At 41.9% G+C, this 27,573-nt stretch overlaps 1 pseudogene; it reads right to left on the reverse strand.

Annotated features, from left to right (window-relative positions):
• Window positions 1-499: 499 nt before the first annotated feature.
• LOC131961097 (plexin-C1-like) lies at window positions 500-27,304 on the reverse strand (annotated as a pseudogene).
• Between the last annotated feature and the right edge of the window lie 269 nt (window positions 27,305-27,573).

A 27,573-nucleotide genomic window follows, 5' to 3' on the forward strand; every position in this document is an offset into this window, starting at 1 on the left:
ATTTGCAATTCCAGTGTGCCTTCCTGCATGAGCACCTTGCACCACAGCCACTTACAGCCACACCTCACCAGTTCTCTGCAGGCTTTGGACCGATCGGTGGAACGCTTCACACAGGAAGCCAGACCTGGCTGTCTCCATCCAATGTCCACCTCCATCCTTCTGGACTGGTGGTCGGCTGCTGGGCCAGTTCAGAAGATCTCAGACTGGTAGGCAACTGGCTTCAAGTGCTGCAGCAGGAAATCCTGAGTTGGTGGAATGTGTTCCATCGTTTTGTTCCTCTGGCAGAACAACTCTCTCCATGCTTCATTGACAGACTACATATCACTTGTATTGTCATAATATAATCTTCCCTATGTAATTGGATATGACGTATGTAACGTGTTGCCTACTTTTCACTGTAACCCTGCTAAATATGAAAACACTTTATTATACCGAATGCACCGAGTCAAAAAAACCCAAATATTTTGTGTATGTATCACAATAAAGCTATTGCATCATGTAAGCTAGGTTACTTTTATTCAATTCTATAGTTTTCTCATAGCCATTAAACCACAAAAACACAAAAGAAACATTGAGTACCATCATGTAAACATTTTTTTAAGGCAGACACAGGCAGTGAACACTGCATAAAGTGCAGCTCCAATCATTCAAGCATGTGTTGACCAATATACAGTGGCTACTGCAATACACACTCTCATAGTTCAGCACTTATTTGGACTCTATACAGCAAAGCTAAATGCTTGTTAACATGACTGAGATGAAGGTAGATTGAGTCTACATAGCATCCTTGCTAGCTTACACACACTAACTCTATAATAACAAAAATACATTATATTACTCAGTACCAATCACAACAGGAAGTGGAATATTGACTAATCGTGTGCCTTTGACAACTTGATGCTGGACAAAGAAAAAAGGTAAGACATCTTCCTTTTGGAGGACACATCTGCTGTTTACTTTACATTATTAATCTGCTACCAGCATTACTCTAAAATTCATGGAAACTTAAAAACAACAGATAATGTAATTATCCTGGGCCATACAGGTCATTTTACACCACACCACTCTTCAGACTGAAGTCTGTAAATGTGAAGTGACAGCTGCCTTAGCTGGTCTGGTTCTGCAAAGTGTAAAAAAAACCACTTGCGGTTTCACAGGATGATTTTTTTTGCCGGTTGCAGTGATCATCAGAGAAGTAAGTTAAATCACATTAAACCTGTATATGGAGTACATTTTTTAGGATTTTATAGTGAAAAAAAACAACAACTTCTCAACCCTTTCAATTAAAGTATGTAACTAATAATGCATCAAACACACATCAAATGTAAAGCCCAGTAAAAAGAGCTGTTGTCTGTATTTATGTTTTTTTCTATTCAAACTCTTAAATATGACATATGGGATCGTTTTTAGGTTTAAGACACTGTCTATTTGATCATAAAGTTCCTAGTTCGAGTCTCTCTGATATACTCTCAACTGGGATTTCTGGGCCAGGACACAAAACCTAAATCTTGTCATTTTTCTTAGATACAACCAGGCGGCAATCTCCGTGTCTGAGCATGGAGGCCAACCAGGAAGTGCATTAAGCCTGCAATCCACCGAAAATTCCAGTAGGGGGTGCAAAGTTTGGCTGCAAAAAAAAATCTGCCCATTCATTTCAGTGCAAAATTTTAAAACTTCTCACTTGATTTATTACCTCAGAAAAAAATTTCAGGACAACACTATGGTCTCAATCGCTAGTTAAAAATGATCTTCAAGACAATTTGATGTGAATAGTTCTAATAATGGCCCCGTTTAGAAGATAAAGAATCGTATGATTTGGGGCGTTTCTAGCTTTGACTGACAGGTCACTGACAAGGCGAGCCCTCATCAGGAGAGAAGCAGAGCAATGCGTATCCACGGCAACGAGTCAATAAAGTTATATATAACGTTATATAGATATAAAAGAGGACGTTTACCGATTTGGTCTCATAACTTTGACCCTTTCACACTGAATTTTCACTTAATGGCAGTTTATTTGAACGTTTTGTTCAGTAAAAATGTCTTGTTCAGTGTTTGGTTGGACTAACAGACACTCCAAGGAGTCGCTGTTCAGTTTTCTGAGGTTAGAAAGATACATTTTGTTTTTGTGTTCTGCTAGCCAAAACAAACATCCCAGTTAATGCTCCAATTAATGCTAACATGAATTAGCAGCGGCTTCTCTCAGTCGGGTTGCCGGTGTAGAGAGGCTGTAGTCAGTGTTGTCAGATCCCTCTCGCTCCTCCATAGTCCAGATATGGTCTGCTCCGCATATGGGAAACAAGATGGCGACGCAAGATGGTGACGAGTGTAGCACTGAACTCGAGGCTTCCAACGGGCAGTCCACAAACCAATGGGTGACGTCACGGTGACTACGTCCATTATATATATACAGTCTATGGATACAACTATACCAGAGTTAAACAATACTGAAGTTGTTGCAAGATTCTGTTAAAGCCAAAAACTGAAGACTTAAGGTGTTTTCCCTCTACATTATATTGGACCAGAGAGTGAACTTTACTCCAGTGACCAACAGGTGGAGAAATGGGTATCAAGAGGAATAAATCTTAAATAAAATACGGTGTCTGACATGATAATGGAGTTGCAGAAAGTCCACCAGGTTTGAGGACATGGTCACAGCTGGTTCATCTCAGCAGTGAGCTTCTTTTGCCACAGACAGATAATCACCAGCGCTGAAACACAAACACATTAACTGATGAAACCAGGCAGCCAAATAGCAATAAATCCATAGAGTGGAAATAGTAAATAGAAAGTATAAGGTTTGACCTTGATTAGTTTATAAGTCTAACACCAGTGGTGTTTGTATTTTAGCTGCCAACAGATAATATTTTAGATTCATATTCATCATCTGGACAATGTCTTTATTAGGGCCTCGGGGCAATCACACCGAGCACTGGTCCCATACAGCAATAGCTGTAGGGTTGTCACACACTGTCACAGTGTGTGACATCATCACCAGAGTGTAGAGGGAGAGAAAAAATTGTCAAAAAATTAATTTGAAAACTGCGCTCCAGGCCGCAAATTCCACTCTACAGAAATAATTCATACATAGAAATGTAGGAAAATTTGTCTTCTCACTCACAATCCTCTGGTAAAGCTGTCAGAGTTATAGTTTGGGCGAACAACGCACAGATGTGCCACCAACACCACCAACAGCCTCATTGGGTCCCATATTAAAAACGCAGGAAGATTTCGGAAAAAAGGAAGATGGAACAGTTTTTTTAGATCGCTCTAACAAAGCTATTTTTTAATTTTTCTTAAAATAAAATCATATGTAGACGTTCAGGAAGAACTCGGGACGCTCAAAGTGAAGTCAAATCAATGATAGGTATTATGGTTTTGCCAAAAATGCTTTCTGTTCGAGGCCAGAAATTCCAGCCTGTCAATGTTCCGGAACATTAGCAGGTGTGAGTTAATTCTGTTGATTGCTTTGATCTGATTGCCTTTGATCTTTGATGTGATTACAGTTACAGATACACACACACACACATGCGCGTAAGCACGCACACCCCTCACACGTGCATACACATGCTTCAAACACGCACGCACACGCACGCACACACACACACACACACACACACACACACACACACACACACACACACAGTAACTTTATGTGATGTTAATTACACAAACACACACACACATTTTGAGGTTAAAGGGCATAGTTTGAAATCTCTGAAGAATCTCATCATAGTGTACACACAACGGCAGTAGCCCCCGTGGCCCTTTCAAAATTTCCCCAGAGGAAATTTTCTAGTTATCTGTGAGATCTTCTATATGCTGTTGCCTTTTTGCTCCAGTCTTGCTCTTGTTCTGACAAACCCTGTCTGCTGACTCTCTCAGCCCGTAGGTTTTATCTGCTGAATCGGACTCTTCTCACATTGCCTGCTGCTGTTGACTATGAAGTAAAGACTGTTTCTGCTTTATTGTCCTCCTACCAGTAATATACTTGTCACAAACAGGTTGAAGGAGTTTCTCAGTTTGTATGAAAAAGGTAGAAAACCAGACTAACAACCATACACAATCATATAGAATCTAAACAGAAAATGGTTCAAATGAATTAAAGTTCAGGTTTTACACTACCACATTTGTATACTTACCAAAAATAATAAAGGGTATCAGCACAATACGCAGTGTCAGAATGACCTGATGTAATAAAGACAAAGATAGTTCCCAGAGTGTTACCGTCTTGTCACCATACGTTATCTGGAAAACAATAACTATTGCTGTTAGAAAAATACATTTTACATTTCACCAGAACTCTCATGTCTGTCTGTCTGTCTGTCTGTCTGTCTGTCTATGATATATCAATGTACTGGAGAGGATCTGCAAGGAAGAATGGCAGAGAATCCCCAAATCCAGGTGTGAAAAACTTGTTGCATCATTCCCAAGAAGACTCATGGCTGAACTAGCTCAAAGGGTGCTTCTACTCAGTACTGAGCAAAGGGTCTGAATATGTGATATTTCAGTTTTTCTTTTTTTAATAAATTTGCAAAAATGTCTACATTTCTGTTTTTTTCTGTCGAGATGGGTTGTTGAGTGTACATTAATGAGAAAAAAATGAACTTCAATGATTTTAGCAAATGGCTGCAATGAAACGCAGTGAAAAATTGAAGGGGGACTGAATACTTTATAATATATATATGTACATATATATAGAAACCTGAGAATATATATAAAAAGTCTGAGAATATATATGGAAACCTGATAATATATATTGCAGGTTTTAATTGAAAGTTTCAATATATTCTCAGATTTCAATATATATTCCCAGACTTTTTATATATATTCTCAGGTTTCTATATATTCTCAGACTTTTAATAGATTACTTTGTGTATGATTACTACTTCAAGTAATCAAGTGAACCTCATATTTTAAAAGCCATTGGATGAATACACATCATACTTCATATGTCATTAGAAGACTTTGACTGTAATATTCTGTAACCTGGGGCTATGACCCACCTGTGTCCTGTCTACAATCACAATAAAGTTTAGTTTCTTTTGTCTAGATTGGTGCAGTTTGAATGACAGATTTACTTTCAACTGCTGAAACGTAGCATCATCAGGTGTCCTCAGAATCTGACGGATGAAAAGGCTGGTTTCTTTCACTTCTATGATGCAGGGGTATTGTTTTCCGTCCTTTACGCCCCACGCTGACACTTCTGCGGGGCTCATCTCCAGTTGGTCTGCCTTTTTCTAAAATGACAACAGAAACACTGACCTTTCATGTACATTTATATATGTGTACATGTGCTTTAAAATATATAATACCTGTATGGTGATGCGGACATCGGCCCCGGTCTTTATGGCTGTGAAGGCGTGAACTTGGGGTCTGGGTAGTAGCTTATTGTTGTGGAGCAGGACAAGGTTTCATTGACTACTTTCAGAGACACAGTGCTGGTAGAAATCCCTTTTTCAGCTGCAGGTGATTCATAGGTGAGATACTGTAACAAATAAAAAACAGCAATGGAATGTGGTTATGTTTATGTTTATTGTACATGTACTGTTTCATAATCAAATCATTTGAATAAATGTTAAAAAGGACAGTTGTTAATTTTAATGTGGTAGGAAGAGATGTGTCACAATAAAAAAACATCTCAATTAGTTATTAAAAGCAAAAACAATAAACAAATAATTGCCCTATGCATATATGCTCTTCATTTAACAGATAAAAATCACCATATATGAAAAGGATATACATAAAACAATGTGTAGTTGTGTGATGATTTGTTTTTATTTAGCCATTTTTTCATAACATGAACGTGATAAATTTGGACCTGATAGCTGCTGTTTCTCGGAGGTTTGACTTCCTGCAGGGCGTGGCTGTGCACCACCCCTTCCACAAACTCCAGATGGGATCCCATGAGTGTGATCTTCCTCTTCCCACTACAGGACACAGAGCAGCAGGAATTCAATAATTTAATACAGATTCAATACCAGAGAAAGCTATTTTTACCATGACAGTCTGATATGATGGTTAAAACACATCTATGCAACCTGCTACCTTTACATAGGGTTACCCAAAATATGAGAATGCAAGTTAAAAATCTGTCATTACGGACATAGTAACTGCTTTGCCACGGTGCAAGCAGCTGTTAACCACTCTGAAAATATACTGTGACGAGCCTTTTACCATAAAGATAATTCAGTTCAAGTTCAGGATAAAACTTACCATCTCTTCATAATAATATAATGGTTATGTATTAATGCTTATGGCCCTGGGATTATGTGTTTTTAATGAAGGCTCCAGATATAGGTACATTGATTGTTTTTGCACTTTTACAAGCAACAGTGTGAAAAGAGTTTTTATACCAAAGGTATGTGGCACTTCAGTTGCTGCAAGTGAAAAACTGCAGTAACTGTTTCTCACTTAGAGACTTAATTTCCTCGAACAAGCCACAACCACATTTATTGAAGTTAGTGACAAAGCAGAAGCACCAGATCCCAAAATAGCCTCTGTGCTGTTAGATGGGGGGAAAATGAATTTGAGTCGGCATTTTCTGTATTTAACAGCGTTTGTGCATGTCTAAATGATATGTATCAATAACAGAGGCACTCATAAACAAAGTCGATTATAAGCATCCAACCAATCAATTATTTATTAATTTAAATGAACTCTAATTCAAAGAACTGGTGGATTTCAAAACAGCACACTTTATGTTCAAAATTAACAACAACATGCTGCCTGACTGTATTCAGAAAATGTTCAATCTAAGACAAAGGGGTGTGTATATTTATAAAGTTAAAAACCAGAACCAACACTGAATTATGATGCACAACGGTAACAGCTTTTAATTTATGGAACAAATTGGAGAAAGACTTAAAAACATCCAATACCATTAACTTATTTGAAAAAGTACTTAAAAACAGGATGATTCATTTATATAAGTTAGTAGCCAGTTAGAGTAATGAGTGGTGACAAGTGCTATGCTGCTACTATTTTTGTTTTGTTTTGTTCTGTATGTTTGATTGTCTTTTTTTAATTATATATTTTTTCTTCTTCTTTTTTAAGGAAGAAAGAGGGAAGAAAGAGGGAAAGAGAAGAAGGAAAAAAAGGAAAAAAGAAAAAGAAAAATCAAGCAGCTTCTTTCTTTTCTCTCTTTTGTGACTGCTTATTTCTTTTATTAATAAATAACAGATTGTACATTTTTAATTGTAAAATTTTCTTGAGTTGTAAGAAGGTAGGCGTAATAAGCCTACGCCTTTTCGGTCCAAATGTCTATTATCAATTTTCTTTCTCTGTTTACTTATTGTTGACTTTGATCAATGTTTTTTTTCTGGTTTGTTACATCTCTTCTAATGACATGTATTCACCGAAATAAAGGGAAACGAAATGTCACTGATGAGGCCCCCCCTCCCCCTCGTCTCCACACTATAGACGCTCGAGTGCGCGCCCCCTCTAGCACGATCTGAAGCACAAGTGTTTTTGTTTGAACCTGAAAAGAAAGCTCTCTGGGGCACAAAACAGAAAACGGAAGTGGGAGAAGCAGAAAGGATGCACAGGGATAAAAAAACTTCTAAAAGTGGTTGAAGGACTAAGTAAATTATGTGCAGCGTCCAATCAGTAACTGATACACAATAAGGATATAATTTGAAATTAAAATGTCATGTTTTTTATGTGGTTTGACTTCTGTATTTTTGAAACCTCCCTAACACAAAGTTCATGTCATTCAGGTGTGAGAATGAGAGAAAGAAGAGAAGCAGAGAGAGAGAGAGAATCAGGACAGACAGGGGAAGGCGACAGGTTGGTCTAATATTAGGTGGAAGCCACTTGTAGTTATTAATTTCTAAATATTATTCATATTGAAAAATTACATTAGCAAGATGTGTAATTTATTCAAAGCTATTAACCCTCTGGAGTCCACAAAAGCACCGGAGCAAGACTTCTTCATGACGTTGCAACATAAAAACGAAGCAGCATGGAGCCCTGCTGTCAGCTTTTTTAGAAGTTCCCAAGTCCAATTTAGTGCATCAACCCTTCCTTAATGTTTTTTTTGTGTTTTTTGTCAACTTTTGTGTATGTTTTTTGTTTTTTTTAATGTGTGTTTTTTGAATGTGTGTTTTTTGTAATTTTTTGGGTGGCTTTTGTAAAAAAAAAAAAAAAAGTGTGTTTTTTTCGGTGTTTTTTTAAGTGGGTTTTTATGTGTGTGTGTGTGTGGGGGGGGGGGGGGGGGGGGGGTAGTAAAGAATGTGTTTTTATGTGTATTTTTGTAATTCTGTGTGTATAAATAATAATCAGGTCATATAGGTGAGGTTGTGCTGAAAACAATAACAACATGGCAGGGTGAACACTTTTTGGTGGTTTATACAGGCAGAATGAAAAGGAGTCAAAAACCAAAAAAGTAGCCCCAAACTCCAAAGGGTTCAAACTATGCGAATGTATAACTATTGCGAAATTCCACACATTTTTGCAAGGCAAAATGTTTTCGCCGGTCAGAGTCAAGCCTTTAAATAATTAAATAATGCTTGTATGACTTAGTGGAGAAGAACACAGGCAAGGGGTGAAGGAGACAGACATGAGGTCAGTGATGGGATCTGCTCTACAGGAGACCAGTGATGACATCAGGTAGGAATAATTCAACTAGTGAGGTCACAAAAACCTAAATGTCCAGTATTGTTTAAATGTCTGCTGATCAGACTATTCACTGTGTCCTTTTGGGAAAATTCGTGCAGAATTCGTGGCCAGACATGGCCAGTCAATCACCACAGAGGAGAAGGTGGAACAGAGAGGTGCAAGGTGATGATTAAGACATAATGGAACAGAGATGTGAAATTGAGAGAGAGGAACAAAGAGGTGCAGTGGGAAGGGCTGGGGTAAGACCTAGATCCATCTGAATGCCACGTAATAGAGGACTCATTGGTTGAGAATGGCCAACAGAAATGTCCTGATGGGCCGTATCCAAGCCTCCAATGGGCTGCATACCCATCAGAAAGTAGGTTGTTGCTCCCCTGTGTGTGATGTTGAGTAAATGAAGCCCATGACCCTCAAAAACACTCTAAGGTTGTTGTTGTTGGGGTTTTTTTCCATTTTCTGCAGCACAGTGGCTGATGGAAATATTTTCTCTGAAGGACTACATGCCATCACAGTCATCAAAGTATTAGTTTAGTCTTATCATCAGAAACACACATCAAAGTCTGTGTGTAAATGGTTAATGGACCTGCACTTATATAATGCTTTTCTAGTCGATTTGCGACCACTCAAAGTTCTTTACACTACAGATTGTGCTCATTCACCCGTTCACACACATTCATACTGGTGCAGAGGCTAGCCTAAACGGTACCACCTGCCGCCATTGGGAATTCATTAACACACAGATGAACGCAGCATCAGGAGCAATTTGGGGTCCAGTATCTTGCTCAAGGATACTTCAACATGTAGGCTGCCATGGTCAGGGATCGAACCACCACCCCTCCGCTCGGTGGGCAACCCTCTCTACCAACTGAGCCACAATCGCCCAGCTGAGTTTGTGTTGGGAACATAAGAATGCCAATAAATCCAGTCGTACCTGGCCCAGCTGCTGCTTGGTGTAATGTTGGTGCAGGATGGAGATGACCGGTAAGTGATTTTTGCGCTGCCATGGCAACTACCGTCTTGGAGGACAACACACACTTGGACCATGCCTTTATTATCGGCACTGGGAATGTGGAACGTCAGACTCACACCAGTGTTGTTCCACACAGGAGATCTGATCAGAGCACACAGGATCACAGAGAGAGAAATTAATCTCCCAATGAATCTGCAAATTAGAATCTCACTGATTGTCTGTGGCATACAACAAGGTTTAATATGAGAAATAGAGCTTAATGATTGGGATTTCCCTTTAAACTGACTCACTCTTGTGGAGAACATTTCATGTCCTCCAGGATCCTCACTCTGGTCACATCTGTGAGGTTAGAACCTGACAACACTGCATGGTTTCTGCCGTAGAATGACACAACACTGGGAGCGATGGAGAAGATCTGTGGTCTCTGACAGAAAAGCAAACAAACATTTTTAGTTTTAAACCATGATCTTCTATGGACAGCTTCATCGCTCCTGAATGTGAATGAGTGAAAGTGTGAGGTTCAGAGAAATAATCTGTGTGACAAGAGTTTCAGACTCACTGAAAAGTTCATCATTGACTCCATTTTTTGGCAAACGCCGTCCTGCAGGAGAAAGTGAGGAGAAGGCATTAAGCAGGTTTACATGACAGTCACTGTACAGGTAACATTAACAGCTGATTCAGGATCTGTTACTCAAAAACTGGAACAGTTGTAAAGGTCCATTCTAACAACAATAATGCAGTCGCATTTACATGTTGTATGTGCTTAATATATTCAGAAATAGAAACTAACACACATATTGTTTGATGAGCAGTTAACTTATGCCTAGCCACGACATAAGCTAACTCCTGCCTAGTCATGCATCAACAAGCATGACTACAGTGGAAAGCTCCGCAGATTTGACATCCATCCATGCATCTATCAACCATGCACTTCGTGTGAGGAAGTTTGGAGAGCAGTTTTGCTTTGAAGTTTGGTTTTAAAGATTGTCAAGGGAAAATAATTTCAGTGTGTGTTTCAATACTTGTTGAACTATCATCACTAGGTGGTTCAAGTGTCTTTTCACAAACATCTCCAATGAATGCTGTGTGGTTGCATTGATGTTTAAATGTAGCACTTGGAAACATGAAGACAAAAACATGCGTAGTTGGGGCGTCCCGGTAGCTCACAACGGTAGAACGCTAACCATGTATGCCGTGTGCTGCGGTGGAGCCGGGTTCGAATCCGGCCTGAGCTCCCTTTGCCGCATGTCTTCCCCTCTATCACCCCCTTTCTATCTCTCACTATCAATAAAGCAACAAAATGCCAAAAAAATAATCTTTAAAAACATGCGTAATAATTACATTCCCCGATCCTTGATTTGCCCAGGAACAGCCGTTAGAGCTCCAGCCACATCCAGCCTTGATACACTGCCGACACCTGAAGAGAAAACAAAAGTTATCAGCTATTATTATTGTTCACACTTAAAGTATGAATTTGGAGAACTGTATATGATTCCTGATGATGAAACATGAACACCAGCCATGTTTAGTATGATGTAGATGCAGGCGGAGGGCTTAGTTCTGTCTTTCTCTGTCTTATTTTTTACCCTTATACTTTTCAGTATCTTGCCGAAGGATATTCTGACACGTTCTTCTAGAGGAATCAAACCGCCAAACCTCCAATCAGTGGGAGACTGCTCTACCATCTGAGCCACAGACTCCCTGTGTGTGTGCAGGTTTAAGTTGTATCATGTTTGTCAGCAGGAGGCCTGAGCTTCAGCTAGCAGCTAAAGTTAATATTTGTACTGTTCCACACTGATACACAATTAATACACCTTGGAAAGGTACAATGGCTTTTCTCTCAAATAATGTAAACAGATGTGAAAACACAAGATTGAATTATGAATATTTTCTATAGAACTATAAGACAGTGGACTTACAGGACTGAGGATGGCGGTCCCCTGATGTCAGAGCAGTTGGAAAGCTTCAGATCTTCTGACATTGTTGTTTCCCCGAGTCCAATCTTAACTGTGACACCCAGGCCTGTTAAGTGGAAATAATACAGTGAATGAGATGACAAGCGGTAGAACTTCTCCCCATTTTCCCCTTATAGGATTCTTGTGGCAAAGAGATTGATAATTGGGTATTTTAATCGCCTAATTCTTATGTTTATCAAAGGTCACTGACCTTCAGCAGGAAGTGTGCTGCTTGAAAGGGTGCAGCTGCATCGTGGGAACTGTGGAAAGCACTGTTTGCTACAAGGCTTAGTGGCAGTGGATGAGAATTCACAGGTAAAGTTATCCAGCGCCTTCTGGCCGCCAGTCAGGTGTGTCTGGATGTTAAGCGTGATCTGAGAAAGGATATGAGTGTTCAAAAAAGAAACAAGTGACAGTTGTAACTGATTATAGCTGAAGGCTTGTATGTAATCTTTACCTGACCGGTGTCGTCCTTCACAACACTGTAGGAAACCATTTTCTGTTGGGAATCATCAGGAATGGAAATCCAGTCTGAAACTGGGCACTCGTCTTCAAATATGCACCTAGGAAGAGAAATATATATGTTACCCAAGTTTGTGATTGTTCGTAGGAGTCAGCTGCAGATTAAGGTTGTTTCTCCTACCTTCTTTTAGAGCTGCACCAGACGCAGTATGGGTCCTGTGCAGACCAGCAGTCCTGCACACTGGTGTATGTGCTGCACTTTGACACAGGAACACGCATCATCTAGAGCACAAACATAGCAACACTTTAAAATACAGCATATGTATGACATTGTGGTAAAAAAAAAAGTTTCAAAATCTTGCAGCATTTACAGGTGCAATCCACCTACCTGGTTTTGAAATGGCATGTACACATGTTTACGATCCACTTGATCCAGGTGCATTTTGGGAAACAGCTGGCGGTCGTCACTGGCCCTGTAGAGCACCCTGGGACAGGTGGTCTCATAGTTCTTGTCCACAGCAAGCTGATGACAAGAATAAAGCTTTGTTGTGTTATGTTTCTAGGTGCAAGGCAAAGCTGAATACATACCTAGACACAAGGAGCTTCTTCCTATTTAGGGCCACGGGGCAATCGCACCGAGCACTGGCCCCTACAGCAATAGGGAGCTGTAGGGACCAGTGCAAAGCCCCGAGCACTATTGTTATACTGTGGATTTTTTCTTCTTCCTCTTTCGGACGTAACTTTGTCCCGCACGTTTTGATATATGATTTGTCCTGCAACTGAAAGAGTTGCAGGACAAATCATATATCAAAACATTCGGTTTGATTGGGATCGGTGTGCTATTATTTTCTCTATGGAATACAAATTTTTCACGACGTAAGTCCGAAAAACTGTGCAAAATTTTGCATTGAAGTGATGGGACGGCCGAAAAAAAATGAGCGAAAAAGAACAATAATTGGAGATTTTTAAATGTCTACTTCTCCGGCATAATTTCACCTTGAGACTCCATTTAAACTTTAAATAGCAGTCACAAGTCTTGTGTATCGGTGTATTAATACACGTTTCAATAGGTCATATAGTTTTGTGTCACAGTGTGTGATGTCATCGCCAGAGTGTAGAGGGAGAGAAAAAATTTGAAAACTCTGCTCTAGGCCGCAAATTCCACTCTAGAGAAATAATTTATACATAGAAACATAGGAAAATTTGTCATCTCACTCACAATCCTCTGGTAAAGCTGTCAGAGTTATAGTTTGGGTGTAGGACGCACAGATGCGCCACCAACACGCACCAACAGCCTCATTGGCTCCCATATTAAAAAACGCAAGAAGATTTCTGAAAAAGGGTTATTTTATATCGCTCTAACAAAGCTATTTTTTCATTTTTCAAAAAACATATGTAGACGTTCAGGAAGAACTCAGGATGCTCAAAGTGAAGTCGGATCAATGATAGGCATTATGGTTTTGCCAAAAATGCTTTCTGTTCGAGGCCAGAAATTCCAGTCTGTCCACCTCTGGCTGCTGTCACTGTTCCGGGACATTGGTCATTGGTGGCAGTTAATTCTGTTGATTGCTCTGCTCTGATTGCCTTTGATCTTTGCTCTGATTGCCTTTGATCCTTTGATGTGATTACAGTTACAGATACACGCACACACAGATGCACGTAAGCACGCACACTCCTTCAGATACACATGCTTCAAACACACACACACACACGCACACACACACACACAGGTAACTTTATGCGATTTTCGTTACACACACACACAAATGTGCACGCAAGTGCGCACACTCCTCCAGATACACGTTTCACACACACACACACACACACACACACATTTTGCGGTTAAAGGGCAAAGGTTGCTGTATAAATAAATAAAGGAAGGTATAAAGGAATGCTTGTTGTAGGTGTGCTCCTCGTATGTTATATAGTATTATAACATTCCTAGTATTAATTGTTCGAAATCTCTGAAGAATCTCATCATAGTGTACACACACCGGCAGTAGCCCCCGTGGCCCTTTCAGAATTTCCCCAGAGGAAATTTTCAAGTATTTCATGTTATTTTGCTCCATGCCCCTGGGGGGCTGAGTTTGCTGTGTGGCTCAGCTGACCTCGGGTCAGCCAGGTTGGGCCATTTAACCTGGGGAAATCCAGACACCAGTGTTGCTGATTTGAGAAGCAAATGGTTTTCGACTGTGCCTAGTATGTGCCCAGTATGTGGCTAGTATGTGGCTAGTATGTGCCTAGTATGTGGCTAGTATGTGTCTAGTATGTGGCTAGCATGTGCCTAGTATGTGGCTTGTATGTGCCTATGTGGTTTCTGATGTAAGGAGCAATTGTTTGAGCAATTTGGTTTGTTGTTTTCGTTACATGTATTATGAGTTAAAGTTATTGCTGTTGTATGATATATTCAAAGAAAATAAACCTGCGAGATATTTGTAAACATTACTGGACTTTCCGTTTTGCTATTTTCGGAGCGCACTGGGTGCACGTCTAAACTTCAATCCTCCGTATTAGCAACCAGTACTAAACTTCGTTTAGGACTTAGTCAGTACAACTGTCAAACTGGTTTTATCATTTCCCAAACACAGAAATACTTTCTGCCTATGAGAAAATCAATGTAACCACTAACACTTCTTAAAATAACTGCTTATTTCCTGTCAGCTCAAATCTTTCTGTGTGGCTTTGGTTTCACTGTGGTCATGTTGTTATGACAAAGTGCCATGCGTATGCATTTTCACATAACTTTCTGAACATTTTCACATAACTTTATATCATTTTCACAAAACTTTATATCATTTTCATGTGAACACAATCCGCCCTTTTCATCCTGTAAGATAACAGGGCACAGCTGCTTCTTCTCGTTTTTGTGCAGGGTGCCTACTATCTCAAGTCCTCAAGGTCGTAAGACTGTGCCTCTTTCCCAACACACACACATGTATTGTAACTCTATAAAAACTGTTAGCTCCCTTTGTCCCTATCACTCATTTAGAAAAGAAAATACAAACACAGCCTGTTGGTACATATGTATATCTTACTGATGAAAGTGTGCAGAAATTACCTACTATGACTTTAGAAGTCCAAGGCCAAAATGTTGATTTCATTGTTGATTCAGGTGCTACTCACTCTGTTTTAAAACAATCTGTGTTTCCATACATTAGATATAGTGGCAGAAACATCATTTCCATTGGTGCATGTGGTAACAGGATCAGAGAACAGTTCACCATTCCTATTTCATGTGTACATCCTGTACCTTTAACCAAAATTAAACACTCTTTTCTCTTCTCTGCTGTCTGTCCTTTCAATCTGATGGGACGAGACCTGATGATGACTCTGGGAGTGGACCTCATCAGTCAATGACAACCTCATGACTGACACCCTCTACTGTTCACAGACCAGATGTGCACTCTCAGTGACGTTGACGGACAAACAGTTACCCTTTTACCATGTACCAGGTTCACATCCACACATTTCACTCTCCAAACCAAATTCTGACCAATGGAGAGACTTGGGCCCATGGGTACATTTTTGCGCAACTCTTTCCGATTGGACACAAACTCTGTGTCCAATCGGAAAGAGTTGCGCTGCTGTGATGTATTCATCAAAAGGGAGGGTTTACAAATCATTTTGCAAACTCAGTTTCCCCTGCCTCAGATCAGTGCATGTACTGATTGATGCAGACAGGGTGGAAGGGGAAACTGCTGTGTTACTGTCTGCTACTGAGGTTCACCCTGCCTTTAAAGTCTGCACCCTGCCTTGGAAGTCTCTGACTCCTTATGGGCGAATGGCAAATATGATGTAGGCCTGATTAAAAACTGTGAAAAAAACAGCGTTGCTCTCTCCCTTGAGTCTATTTCACTGTTGCCATTATTGATGATGATTGGTCTTAAACCAGTGCGGAATGTTCAGTCTGATACTGTTTAATGGTGATTGTTTTGTACATTTCTTTATGGGTTTTTTTTTGTTTTCCTTGTTGGTTGTGTTTGATCTTTTCTCTGGTTGATCCTTACGGATCAAAAGGGGTTATGACAAAGTGCCATGCGTATGCATTTTCACATAACTTTCTGAACATTTTCACATAACTTTATATCATTTTCACAAAACTTTATATCATTTTCATGTGAACACAATCCGCCCTTTTCATCCTGTAAGATAACAGGGCACAGCTGCTTCTTCTCGTTTTTGTGCAGGGTGCCTACTATCTCAAGTCCTCAAGGTCGTAAGACTGTGCCTCCTTCCCAACACACACACATGTATTGTAACTCTATAAAAACTGTTCGCTCCCTTTGTCTGCAGAATCACTCTGTGCAGACTTCTTAACTTTACTTTGTGTTCTCCTGATTGCAATCAGAATAAACCTTTTTTGCTTATGCTCCAACGACTCAGTGATCTTTCCTCCTTATAACGATTTTTTGCCACTACAAAGTCACTGTCTATCATCTCAAAAACATAAAATATTGACTGTATGCTTTCATTGAAGTTTTAAAGCTGAAATAAGCAGAAACTGGAAAGGCAAAAATGATAGAGTTTAAATAAGCTGGCGGCTTTTTTACAAAATTACCTAAATGATGAATGACCATGGATGAATAAAGAGAACTGGAGGTGGGCCATGTTCACTACGCCGCATGAAGCCAAAAAGGTTTGACTTTTGTGCATATAATTACCCGGATCTTCTGTGGCTCTCCTGCATTCGGAGCCCATAGAGTTTGTGCATAAGAGCTCTCTGCTAACTTGAATGGGGATGCAGAAAAAATTAGGCTCTTCCTTACATTCAAAATGTTATCAGACTGAGTGGATCAAATTGTGATATTGAAAGGATAACCTACATTATAAGGCCTACATGCATTTGGATTATAGGCTACTTGTTAAATTAATTGCTAATTCGCGCCTGTTGCTAATTGCTGATCAGACTGATATTGATATAATATTTAATACTTGATTAAACATCACATTCTGAAGTAAACTGTTTCTGTTTAGGCAATGGAAGGAAATAAAGAAGCCTGTCATTTTCAACTTAGATGAATGCTATGAGTTGGATTTTATTATTGCAATCTCCAAGAAGCTTATTTCAGACTGAAAAATAAATGATGGTTCCTAAATAAAATAATCACAGAAGCATCTAAAAATGTCTGACTTTAATTATCTGTATAATACCATGAGACAAGTTATTTGTAACTTAATTTGCCTACTTTTTTTACTATTTACAACTCTGACTCTAAAAAGGTTGGACAACGTCCAAAATTTAAATTAAACAGAATGTGATTATTCCAATTGAAACTGTACAAAGACAATAGATTTAATGTCCAAACTATTAAACTTTGTTTCTGTAAATATAGATACATTCTAAATTTGATGCATTCTGTTTTTATTTACATTTCAGCTCCACAAGGTTTTGGAATCAAGATTGTTACAACTAGAACAAAACATGTCATTTATATTTTCCCCCTTATAAGGAGTCGAACATATTAACTTTTGATACACACCTTAATGAGCTGCCCATCTCCTGTCCCAATGAAGAAAACCATCCAGGCTTTGTGTCTCACTGCCAGCACAGAGGTCATGTAGCTCTGTCTGAAGAGGACTGTCTTCAGCTTCAGAGTCTTTGGCTGAGAGACACAAAAACATGAATTATTAGATTACAATCAAAAAGGTATTTATGGATTCCTGAATAAGAAATAAGAAATCAGTTTTGAGTGCTTGAAATAATTCCATACGATTTTTGTTAAAACCTCATAATAATGAATTGATAATGTAACTACTTCCTGGTCAGTCATTAAGTCCACGCTTCATACTGATGTTAATAGTGCATTTATTTTTCTTGGACATGTAAATGGACATCTTGAACACCGTGAAAACTAAAACAGAGGAGATGAAAAATCTCAATGAATATTTATAACATAGCATAGCAGATTTTCCAGTCATTCAAAATACATGCAACACAATCAGGCCACAGCAAACCCTCTTATTATCTCTACATTACTTATAAAATAAGAATTAACTCTGTTAGCTTATAAAAACCAACCAAATGTCACAATCACGCTACTGAGGTGAACTATAAAATAAACTTCTCAAATAATGCAGAATTAGCATATAAATTGTCAACAGCCTAATGCAAGCTAGCTGGCCATACACAGCAATGTAATGCAAAACGAACTATTGTTATGTAAATTAACGTTTCACACTACAAACCACTCGGTACAGTTTCATCTAGAGATTAAAACAAAACAAAAGAAACTATTTACCGTGTGCGCCGTTGACCAGCAGTAGAATGTCGGCAACTCCGCTCTTTCTCTCACTCGTGTCTCTCTCTTTCTCTATCTCTCTCACGCTCATTCATCTCTCTAGTCTCTCTGCTTTCTAACTTTTAGCGCCTTGCGCTGACCCCGCCCAGCGGACAACAACATCCGGGTTAGAGTTGAAAGAAATATATTATAATATTTTATGGCATCATTTACACTCCCACCAAATTACCCTTTGATTCATGGCCTAAATGTACAAATATTAGACGTGCTACACCCCTAGTTTAATAAATCAATGGTAATTTCAATGTCATGTCAAATTAAAGCACCTAATTCGAGACACCGGGAGTCTTACTGCTTTCTACTAAAACGACTAACTTTTGGATGGGGCGTTCGACGACAGATGGCTTGCTGAGGCGTTTACCTCCTTCCCCTAGCTTCCGCTCGCCTATCTGTATGGTAGCTTTGCGGACCAGCCCATCATCATCCTTGCTTACGTCCAGAACCCTGGCAAGCTTCCACTCATTGCGAGGAGCATCTTCTTGGACGATGACAATGTCGTTGACTTGCACATTCCGTCTTGGATCATGCCACTTCTGCCTGATAATAATCCCGGCTAAATACTCTTTCTTCCATCTGCACCAAAACTGCTCTGACAGATATTGCACCCGCCTCCATCTTTTCCTAGCGTATAAGTCCTCTTTGACGAATCTACCTGGTGGGGGCAGTGGGACAGAGGATTTCATTGTGAGCAGATGATTTGGTGTCAGTGGTTCTAGGCTTGCTGGATTGTTGATACTGTCCACAGTCAGAGGGCGGCTGTTTACGATGGACATGGCCTCGTAAAAGAATGTCCTGAGAGAGGCATCGTCCAGTCTACCGGCGCTCTGTGCAAGGACTGAACTCAACACACTCCTCACTGTGCGTATCTGCCTCTCCCAGACACCTCCAACGTGACTTGCGTCTGGAACATTCATGCAGAAGTCACACTGTCGATCTGCCAGAAATGTAGCCACTCTTTCTTCATCCAGTTCTTTCAGGGCTCTTCCCAGTTCATTCTTTGCGCCCACAAAGTTGGATCCATGATCAGATCTTATCTGTCTCACTGCTCCACGGATGGCTATGAAACATCTTAAGGCGTTAATGAAAGCATCCGTCGTCATGTCTTCCAGTATCTCTATGTGTACTGCTCTGGAGCAGAGACACGTGAAGAGCAGACCATATCGCTTCTGTTCCTTGCGGCCCTGTTTGGTGTGAAAGGGACCAAAGCAATCCATTCCACAGAATGAGAATGGCGGTGAAGGCTCGATGCGATCTGTTGGAAGATCTGCCATCCTTTGCTGTTCTGTAGGTCTTCGAGCCTTTCTGCAAATGACACACTGCCTTATATAACCGGCGACTGCTTTACTTCCTCCAATGATCCAATAACCATTGGCTCTGACTTCATTCAGAGTTTGCCCTCTTCCTTGGTGCTGTGTCTTCTCATGACAGTACCTGAGGATGAGGCGTGTCACATCACCATTGCTCGGTAGGATTATAGGGTGTCTCACATCGAAAGGTGAGGATGCTTTCCTTAATCGTCCTCCTACTCTAAGTATGCCATCGTGGAGCTCTGGGTCAAGCTGGTAGAGTGAGTGATTGCGTGAGAGCTTTCCAGATTCCTGGGTCAGGATGAACATCTCTTCGTTGAAAGCTTCTTGCTGCACAAGCTTGACAAGAGTAAGTGAAGCTCTCCTTCTCTCCTCTACATTTAACGGTTCTGTCTTCTTAGATCTCTCAGCCAGTCTGTGAATACGTGCCACAACGTTCACAGCCGTGGTCCATTTTGAGAATCGCGACAGTCGCTCCAAAAAATTGTCCTGCCTTTCAGCCAGTGTGTTTAGTACCTGTGCTGCCTTGACCTCAGGGTCTCCCACCAGCAGCTCTGATGTTCCTTGCTTGATATCAAGCTCTCTTTCCCATAGGAATTTGGGTCCCTGGAACCAATTTGAGTTGAGCAGCTCTGATACTTTGAGGCCTCTGGAGGCATGATCAGCAGGGTTCTCGTTTGTGTCGATGTAATGCCACTGTTGTGGCTCCGTTGTTTCGCGTATTCTCTGAACTCTGTTTGCTACGAAGACATGGAACCGTCGAGCCTCATTGTTGACATAACCCAGAACAACTTGCGAGTCTGTCCAAAAGTACTCTTCGTCAACCCTAAGTTCTAATTCCTCCTTCAACATACTGCTCATAGCAGCAGAGATCACTGCAGCAGTTAACTCGAGTCTTGGTATTGTGACTACCTTTGTGGGTGCAACCCTTGCCTTGCCCATTATCAGGGCACAATGTACTTTGTCTTCACTCACAAGTCTGATGTATGTGCATTGACCGTAGCCTTGAGTGCTGGCATCTGAGAAGTGATGTAGCTCTGTTCTCAGGATCTTTCCAAAGTTCTCAGGAGAATAACATCTTGGGATCTGAATCTTTTCCAGGTTCTTAAGGTCATTGACCCAGCTTTCCCACCTTGGCTTCAAATCATCTGGAAGAAATTCATCCCAACCGACGCCTTTCTGGCACATCTCCTGGAGCACTTGCTTTCCTGACAGGAGAAATGGGGCCAAGAACCCCAAAGGATCGTACACGGAGGCTACAGTTGAGAGAATCCCACGCCGTGTCATTGGTTTCTCGTCCAGTGAGACCTTGAAGGAGAAGGTGTCCCTTTCTATGTTCCATTGCACTCCAAGTACTGTCTGAACTGGGAGATTGTCGTGACTGAGATCTACGTCCTTCACTCCTTTGGCTCGTTCACTCTCACAGACTGATTCCAAAACCACTCGATCGTTGGAGATGAATTTGTGAAGACGTAGTTGTCCTTTAGCACACACAGCTTGGGCTTCTTCCACCAGCTTGATGGCTGTGTCCACAGACTCGAGGCTTATGATGCCATCATCAACATAAAAGTTCTTTTTGATGAAGTCTGCCGCTAAGGGGTATTCTCTCTCATTTTGGTTGGCGAGATACTTCATGCCATAATTAGCACACCCTGGAGAGGAGGCCGCTCCAAAGAGGTGAACCCTCATGCGGTACTGTTTGGGCTCAGACTCCGTGTCTCCACCTTTCCACCATAAGAACCGCAGATAGTCTCGGTCCTCCTTGCTGACGTGGAATCTGTGGAACATTTTTTCTATGTCACACATCACAGCAGTCGGCTGCTTGCGAAATCTACATAGCACCCCAGTCATTCCGTTGGTAAGGTCAGGTCCGGTGAGAAGATGATCATTCAAGGCAGTGCCTTCGTACTTTGCAGAACAATCAAAAACTACTCTGATCTTCTCCGGCTTTCTGGGGTGATAGACCCCCTGATGTGGGATATACCACACATTGCCTCGCTCAGGTTCGTTATCAGCCTCCTCCGCATCACCATCTTTGAAGACGCCTTCCATAAAGTTCACGTAATCATTTTTGAACTTAGGATCTCTGTCCAACTTCCTTTTCAGGTGCCTCAGACGAACCAAGGCGAGCTTCTTATTGTCTGGGAGACAAGGACGTGCTTTGAAGGGCAAAGGCATCTCAAGGTGGTTACGTTCATTCTGCTGAATTCTTCCTTTCAGGATCTGGAGAAACTGAATGTCTTCCTGAGATATGCTCTTTTCTCCTGGATTGGTGTCTGCAAAGTCAGACTCAAGTGCTCTAATCACAGCAGCTGGTGTCACAGGAGGCAACTCTCTGGCGAATATGCGATGGCACAGTCCTGTTACATCCTTGGAGTTCACACTCTGGGGCACACTCCCGACAATACTCCAGCCTAGGTCAGTTTTTATGGCGTAAGGCTCACTATCACTTCCGATAATGACTTGACGTGGTGCTAATGCTCTGGAGCAGTCGTACCCGATCAGTAATCCGACCCCACAATTCATCAGTGGGGGCATTTCATGGGCTATGGCTGCAAGGTGATTCCACTTATTGGCAGTTTCACAGGTGGGAATGTGTGCTTGTTCGAGTGGAATGAAGTCCCTGGAGTAGGCAGGAGGTAGGTTGATGGTGGTCTCTGAGAAATAACCTCGAACTTGAAGTCCACTGACTCTCTGACTTTTTATTGTTGAGTCTTTTCCCATCATGGTAGACAGCTTGAGTTTCACTGGCTCCCCTGCTGCTTGCAGCCTTTCACACACCTCCTGATCTACAAATGTTTTACTGCTCTGAGTATCCAGTAAAGCGTAAGCTAGCGTCTCTGTTCCATTGGTGGTTGATGATGAAATCCATACCGGTACAATCATTGATGTGCTGCCATCCTCACCTCCATTCACACTGCATGATAGCGCAGAAGCACTTCCTTCCGTGTTCTGAGCTCTTTGTGAAGGTGACTTCTCCACAGACGGACGGTCTTCATGTAATGGGGTGGGATGACTCCTTTTACATATGCTGCACATGGCTTTCTTTTGACAGTCCTTTGAGTTATGACCTTTCCTAAGGCATGCAAAGCACAGGCTTTTGTCTCTGACAAACTTTCGCTTTTCTTCCACAGAGATTGCCATTAGTTTTTGACATTTATGTATGGAATGATTTTCTTCACAGTACATACATTTCACTGGACCGGGGTTCTGTGTTGTTGTGTACTCTTTCTTGAATTTGTTGGAATCTTTTGGCTTGGCTTCATCATTAGTGTGGGATTTGACTGTGGCGCTTGAAGTGTTTGAGGTCTGCACATTGGTGGCAAAGGTGTTTGCCTTTGGACGCTTTGTTTCTCTTGTCTGCTTTTCTTCAGCAGGCTTCAGGGCATACAGCGAGGAGATTGGATTGCACGCTATACGTGCCTCTTTTGAGATGAAGGAAGCAAACTCCTTAAAGCTGGGATAGTCTTTGGCCTGGTCCAGCTGCTCGGTAACATGGCGATTCCACCTTGAAGTTATCCACTCGGGGAGTTTGACTAACATCTTCTGATTCTCTTCGCAGTCATTGAGTACCTGCAGACCTTTGACATGAGGCATGGCGCTGTCACATGCTTGCAGGAAGTCACTGAATTCTCTCAGCTTTACATACTCCTTTGCTGCGATCTTTGGCCACCCATTGAGCTTCTCTCTGTATGCGCGTTGTACTACAAAGGAGTGGCCGTATCTGGCATTCAATTTTTCCCATGCTTGCTGATAAGCCTCTTCATCTGTTCTGTAGAAGGTACCTTCCAGAACTGACCTCGCCTCTCCAGCAACATACTTTTGCAGGTAGAACAGTTTGTCGGCCGGATTGGGGCAGCGTCGATCTATGAGGGCTTTGAAGCTAGTGCTCCACTGTATGAACCTTAACGGATCGCCAGAGAATACGCCAGGTTCTGGAACCGGGAGTCGGGTGAGTACAACTGAGTCACTCAAAGCTTGCAGGAATGATGTTTCAGTTTTTGGAGCTTCTTGACCTACTTTACAGGAGCCTGCGGAACAAGGATCCATCATGTTGCTGTATGCAGGGCTGCATATTTGACTATTTTCCCGAGCCTCTTCCTCAGTATACACTCTAAGTTTGGCTTCCATAGCTTCAAGATCCCTTTGTTGTTCAAGTCTTTTTAATTCTTGACGCTGTGCATTGATGAGGTTTTCCTTTTCAAATTCAACCCTTCTTGCAGCTAGCTGGGCAGCCGTCTCAGCTCTCTTGGCCGCTATGCTTGGTGTCTCTGAGGCAGGTTTGGGGCTGCTAGCAACAGATGACCTGGAACCTGTGGATCCATATATGGATTTGGCATAGTCCTTATCCAGTAGCAAGCGCAGCCTTGGCTTTTCGGCTTCCACATCAAAATCCTCTCCTACTTCAGACAGGCGTACTCTCATTAATTGTGTTAAATCTCCTGTCACCGCTGAGCAGGCATCGACCTTTCGTCTTATTTCCTGAGAGGGAGTTGATTTTTCTCGTAGATTGTCATATTCTACTTTGGCTATAGCCTCAAGCTGTTCAAGAGATTCCATCATCTCACACAGGTCATGATCAGTGCATTCATATTTTAGATTTGCACGGACACTTCTAACATGCGCTTTCCATTTCTCATACGCTGAGTTGAACTTCCTTTCTCTTTGAGCTATTTGCTGCTCTGTCAATTCTAACATCTTTGGTGTCAAACGTTTCTCACGTGAGGACTTTCTTATATCTGCCTGTGGTGCAGCTGCACCTTGCTCGCTAGGATTAAGCTCAGGGTCTGCCACCTTTTCATGTGGATTGTCAGTCTGATCGTTTGGCTTCTCTAGAAAGTAATTCTGCAGAGGTTCAGACTGTCTAACTAGTTCGTCCTGAATGTGTGAGTCACTGCTAAATGACATATTTTGTTTAAATTAACCACTTAGTCAGAAACTAAATGATAAACACCATGACCAAAAAACATCAAATGTGTAAAGCATAACACTCTAAGATGACACTTCAAAATGGAGATTTTAAATCTCAGAGAAGACACTTTAAATGGAGCTCTATGGAAATACTTCAAACTTGAGTCTCTTTAATGTATCATAGGACTATCCATCAATTGTCTGAGGCTGCAATTTTAAGATTGAGAGATCTCACCTTAAGGCAGTAAAACTTCACATTGAAAGCTAACGGGCTGCAGGCGATGAAGCAGTACTGCGCTCTGGATCCTGAAGTCCACGGGCTGCAGGTGATGAAGCAGTACTGCGCTCTGGATCCTGAAGTCCACGGGCTGCAGGCGATGAAGCAGTACTGCGCTCTGAGTCCTGAAGTCCACGGCTGCAGGCGATGAAGCAGTACTGCGCTCTGGATCCTGAAGTCCACGGGCTGCAGGCGATGAAGCAGTACTGCGCTCTGGATCCTGAAGTCCACGGGCTGCAGGTGATGAAGCAGTACTGCGCTCTGGATCCTGAAGTCCACGGGCTGCAGGCGATGAAGCAGTACTGCGCTCTGAGTCCTGAAGTCCACGGCTGCAGGCGATGAAGCAGTACTGCGCTCTGGATCCTGAAGTCCACGGGCTGCAGGTGATGAAGCAGTACTGCGTTCTGGATCCTGAAGTCCACGGGCTGCAGGCAATGAAGCAGTACTGCGCTCTGAGTCCTGAAGTCCACGGCTGCAGGCGATGAAGCAGTACTGCGCTCTGGATCCTGAAGTCCACGGGCTGCAGGCGATGAAGCAGTACTGCGCTCTGGATCCTGAAGTCCACGGGCTGCAGGCGATGAAGCAGTACTGCGCTCTGGATCCTGAAGTCCACGGGCTGCAGGCGATGAAGCAGTACTACGCTCTGGTTCAGATGTAGTAGCAGACGTTGTTGCACCTCAGCAGGATGGAGAGTAGGCTACGTTTTCACTGTAACTACTTCCTGGTCAGTCATTAAGTCCACGCTTCATACTGATGTTAATAGTGCATTTATTTTTCTTGGACATGTAAATGGACATCTTGAACACCGTGAAAACTAAAACAGAGGAGATGAAAAATCTCAATGAATATTTATAACATAGCATAGCAGATTTTCCAGTCATTCAAAATACATGCAACACAATCAGGCCACAGCAAACCCTCTTATTATCTCTACATTACTTATAAAATAAGAATTAACTCTGTTAGCTTATAAAAACCAACCAAATGTCACAATCACGCTACTGAGGTGAACTATAAAATAAACTTCTCAAATAATGCAGAATTAGCATATAAATTGTCAACAGCCTAATGCAAGCTAGCTGGCCATACACAGCAATGTAATGCAAAACGAACTATTGTTATGTAAATTAACGTTTCACACTACAAACCACTCGGTACAGTTTCATCTAGAGATTAAAACAAAACAAAAGAAACTATTTACCGTGTGCGCCGTTGACCAGCAGTAGAATGTCGGCAACTCCGCTCTTTCTCTCACTCGTGTCTCTCTCTTTCTCTATCTCTCTCACGCTCATTCATCTCTCTAGTCTCTCTGCTTTCTAACTTTTAGCGCCTTGCGCTGACCCCGCCCAGCGGACAACAACATCCGGGTTAGAGTTGAAAGAAATATATTATAATATTTTATGGCATCATTTACAGATAAGTCTTATGTAAATTCATAATGACCACACATCAACATCTGACCACTGAAAATATTCAAAATACAACATAATGACCCACCACAGGTTTGGTCTTGCCAGGGCAGATACTGCAGAAGTCAGGATCTCCATCAGTGGCTCCAGTGAGATCTGGGCTGATGTCAAACAGTAGCAGCTCAGTGTTGGTTGGTCCTCCATCCACACTGAACACTCCACTCCAGAGCACCGGTGGTCCTCCTGGGATCACAGAGGAGGAGATGAGTCTGCTGCCTCCACCACCATCAGAGATACTGAGGGTCGCACCCCGCAGCGATGCGAGGGTCTGAGTTTTACTGTCTCTGCCCTGGAGCCAGATGAGACGGACTTTGTTGCTCTTGTCGCTGGAGGGCACGTTGGACAAAAGATAAATGATTGAATTGAGCTGAAATCCATCCACAAACTCCACACTGCCTGTACTTGTGATTTTAGGTCTTGAGGAATGGTCATTAGCGGAAAATATTTCTCCTGACTGTTTGTTATTGGTACTATGAATGCTAACCTCATCTGGGTCAGGACAGCTGGTCTTAGTGGACATGTCTTTGCGTTTCTCTGTGGCAGCTAGGATGTAAGTCTCGGTATTTGTGACCCGCTCCACATTGACCAGGAAGCCGACGGACGAGCTGTTGTGCCATGGGGATCCCACCAGGACGTGCTCCCTGTACTGCACATTTGAAATGTTGTTGAGGTCTAGCACCTCGCAGTAACCACACTCGATCACACCGCAGCTGATCACAGTTTTATTCTCAACAAACGGCAATAATATGTTGACGCGGAAAGTTGCGTTCTCCTTGTCCTTCTCAGAAACCCGGAAAAATGCGCAGTATTTGTCAGAAAACTACCAGTCAAGATCCCTCTCTGGGTGTGACTGTGGACCAGCGTCAGGTCGTGGCTCAGCTGGTACAGCGTCTCCTCTGTGGCGACGTAAACCGTGTTGTTGGCCACCGTGAAGAGGCGGATGTCTCCATCAAAAGTGAAGGCTCCATTCTCCTCCAGGCACCGAGCCGGTGCTCCCCAGAGGACAAGAAGCAGAGCAGGCAGCAGCAGCAGCAGCATCTTGTTTACGCTCACACACTGACGGTCTGCATGGCACTCTGCTCCTCTCCACAGTGTCACTAGTCGTGCGTAAAAGCGCAGTGCGCCTCTACTGAAAAGAGAAGTGACAGAAGTGGCAGGGAGCGCGTCCAGCGAAACAGAAAACTAAGACACCGTAATTGTTTATGAGATGTGATGATTTTTGCAACATTATGTTTTCACTCAGCTGCACTTGTCCAACTTTAAGCACGTTTTCAAACCAAGTATACAGTTTTAATCTAACAAGAGAA

The sequence above is a fragment of the Centropristis striata genome, chromosome 22 (genome assembly GCF_030273125.1).
Source record: "Centropristis striata isolate RG_2023a ecotype Rhode Island chromosome 22, C.striata_1.0, whole genome shotgun sequence".
Lineage (NCBI taxonomy): Eukaryota > Metazoa > Chordata > Actinopteri > Perciformes > Serranidae > Centropristis > Centropristis striata.